This window comes from Augochlora pura, chromosome 8 (genome assembly GCF_028453695.1).
Source record: "Augochlora pura isolate Apur16 chromosome 8, APUR_v2.2.1, whole genome shotgun sequence".
In the NCBI taxonomy this organism is placed as follows: domain Eukaryota; kingdom Metazoa; phylum Arthropoda; class Insecta; order Hymenoptera; family Halictidae; genus Augochlora; species Augochlora pura.
In genome coordinates, this window is record NC_135779.1 from 13,697,134 (window position 1) to 13,700,696 (window position 3,563).

A 3,563-nucleotide genomic window follows, 5' to 3' on the forward strand; every position below is an offset into this window, starting at 1 on the left:
ATAGTTTACAAAGTGAAATTTTTAAAATTCAGGTTCTATCACTGACATCTTTTATACAGCCAATGTTAAAGAAAATCTCTTTAATAACAGAATAATAATGATTAATTTATTTTAATACCCATGTATAGTTTTTAAGGAAATCAGGAAAAGATTCAGGAAAATAGTATTATAGTTTAATATTTCATTATAATCGCGGAAACATGTTGCAACAATAGTTAAAGTGAAAATAACCTCAAAGATGTAGCAATTTTTGCAAACATTTCTAAGACTGAACATATAGGACGAAATCAATTTACATCGCTCAGTAGAGCGAATCTAGTTTTATAAGAAGCTAAGTAATGTCTAATTTTTAAAATACAATGTTCCAGCATTGAGTGAGACTGCATACGATATAGAGCCTACGTGACCTGTCTTGCGAAACAATTTCGTTTGTATTTAGAAAGCATCACGTAATTTGTAATTATTGTTCATGTTGCTCATCAGTTCAAGGTTTACTCCTTCGCATGATGTAATTAGATTTCGTTCCTCATTCTTCTTAGTCTTTTAAATAAATTGAAAAATATCTGTAAAAATTGGTATTTTAGGAGTTATTTTTACTTTAACCATTCTTGAACACTCAATCAGTAGATCTTTCTGATCAAAATATAATTGCTTAAGATCATTTATAAAATTTATGAATTCTTTTCAACATATTTTTTAATATACTTCTTTTTCTCTTGTACGTTTTCCTATAAGTCTTAACGGAATATATGAACATTTAAATTAGTTTTCAGAAATTCGACATTCGAATAATAATTTTTAAACTGTTGATCCATCTGGACCCAGACCTTATCATCCAAGTGGTAAAATATTAAACAACATTGCATGAACAACTTCTATTACTGAAAACACAATAAGTTGTATACCTTTCCCAAAATTGATTTTTTTATAAAGTGTACACGAGAATTCGAAAATTACAGGTTGTATCGTCGAAACCTCTCCAACATGGAGAAATTCCGTATTACAATTTCTATTAAGATGTGAGGATGTGGTAGGCACAAAATTAATAAACGATTGATACAGAATTAAGCCGAAATTAATGGATTGATTTATTGGTTCATTGAGGAAAAATCCTTGTGGCATAAAAAAACCCCAAAAAAGTAATAAACGTAATAAAAGTAATAATAAAGGTTTTACAAAAGTCTTTACATTACGCGATGAAGGTGTGAGCGTTGTTACATTGTTTATGGTTTGTACGTTGTATTGATTGATTTTAGTATGTATTAGTGTATGATTGACAGATCTCGTGGTCTATCTGTTGTGTTTGATGGATCTCGTGGTCCGTCTGTTGTGTTTGACAGATCTCGTGGTCTGCCTGCTGGCGGAACTAGTGGTCCGATGGTTCGATTTGAATTGACTCCGAGCGAACGCTCTTTGTGTATATATTGTTGTATGTGTGAATTGGAGTCGTGACTACAAATGATGTGACTCGATATTATGCACACTACACTACACTAATAACCGCGATCCGATTTACTATACTATTTCGCTCAACCATATCCGGAGAAAATTTCGCGTGTGACTCGACTGAATGACCGTCTCGAACTGTGTCTAACTGCGTTATATCGCGTTCTGTCTTTTCCCGTACAAAGAACCGAGAATTTATAGCCGACTTCCTTCGCTTTCTTTTCTGAAGGACTCGGAAAAATCCGGCGCCGAAAAGTCGCCCGAATGTTTAGTTTATGGCCCGCACGTGTCTACCTGGGGACCGACTCGCGCTAGCTACGAACAAAAGGGGTCCTGTGGTGACCGCGTCCCGGGTCTAAGTGTCTTCTCGGGACCGCCGCTTCAAACACTTGACGTGGTATACAAAAAATAAAACTTCGGCGCGGACAAATTTACGTTCGCGGTCGAACACAGGTTATATCTAAAAGCATCAGCTGAATATTTAATTTAGATTCAATTGATGATACAATACGTAAAATACTCTTACTTTTAATCTCGTTATTGAGATATTTTACAAATGCGGAATTATGTAACATTATTTGCAAATTATTCTGTAGATTAAATTATGTATTCCTTTTCCGTAATTCTATTCAATTAGGTAATGTGAATATGCAATATACATACAATGTTACTTTTGCTATTTCAGATTGCAAATTGCTGCCTATTACAGTATTGAAGTTACATGCGTTGTAACATTCTTGGCATTTATTGTCTCTTGTGAAAGAATGAGATATTATATAAAATGTAGTTTCTTTATATTTATTGCCGCTACAGTGCCAACTATGTCGATACCATTTATGCTATTAAGAATCAGAGATTGGAGGAATGCAATGTAAGTCTAAAACTTTTAATACGAAATTAGCAAAAGATAAATGATAAAATATGTATTTATACAATTATACATTTACAAAAACTTTTAGCCCCGTTGCGTGGTGTTTGAAATTAGGTATGAGGTTATTAGGAGTACAATACCATATACGTGGAAAAGAAAATCTGGTTAAAAATAGTGGCAGTATTGTTTTAATCAACATCAACGCGCAATTGATCTAACTGGCAAGTATAATTTATATGTTAGAAATTTTTTTTATTTTATAGAACAAATATATTGTATAAATTAATAACGACGCTAACATTTCAGTCTTAGTCGAACTGTGGCTGTTGAAAAGGAAAAGTACTGTTATTTCCAAAAAAGAGATAATGTATTTTGGACCTTTTGGTATTGCAATCTGGCTTTGGGGAACCATTTTCATTGACAGACAGAAAAGCAAAGAAGCATATAACGTGTTAAACGAAGCAGGGGATATTGTTAAAAACTCGAAGGTATGGTTAAGAATATTGAAAATTGTTAATTAATTTATTTTTAATTTTTTTATTTGTATATTTCCTAGACAAATCTTCTCATATTTACAGAAGGCCATCGTCATTCTAATTCTTCGTTAATGCCTTTTAAGAAAGGTGCTTTCCATACTGCAATCACAAAACAATTACCGATTCAACCAATTGTTGTTTCTAAATATTACTTTTTGAATACAAAACATAAAATATTTAATTCAGGTTCAGAATTTAAATTATTATTATTCGATTTGTAAACATAACTATTTCATTCATTTATTTTTGTTTAACTGAAATTATCTTTTAGGTGCCAGTTATATCACAATTTTGCCCGGTGTTTCTAGAGAAAATTTAACTTTGGATGACCTTCCAATGTTGATGGAAAAATTGTATGATTGTATGAATACTAAATTCTCCGAGACTTTGGAGAAAGTCTTAAATAATCATATTAATACGTTAAAAGGAAATCAATAATGGAAACGGTGAAATTATGGTAAACTTGAACAGTTTTGAATGAATGAAATTATCTGGAAAAAATTACCCAGAAAATTAATTACATACAATTTTCCTACTTGTACACAACGGAATTTTATACCATTTTTGAAAAAGTGTAAAAATATCAATTGTGTAACCAATACTGTGTCTTGCACGCGATAAAGTGCAGCTTGTGATATTATGTTTAAGAAAATACTGCATTATAAACTATTGCATATCCGAAAGTACAGGGTTTACCACAAACTAGACAA

General features: G+C 31.8%; 1 pseudogene; it reads left to right on the plus strand.

Moving 5' to 3' along the window:
• The first annotated feature begins 1,196 nt into the window (after positions 1 to 1,196).
• Positions 1,197 to 3,291, plus strand: LOC144474484 (1-acyl-sn-glycerol-3-phosphate acyltransferase alpha-like; annotated as a pseudogene).
• Positions 3,292 to 3,563: the final 272 nt, after the last annotated feature.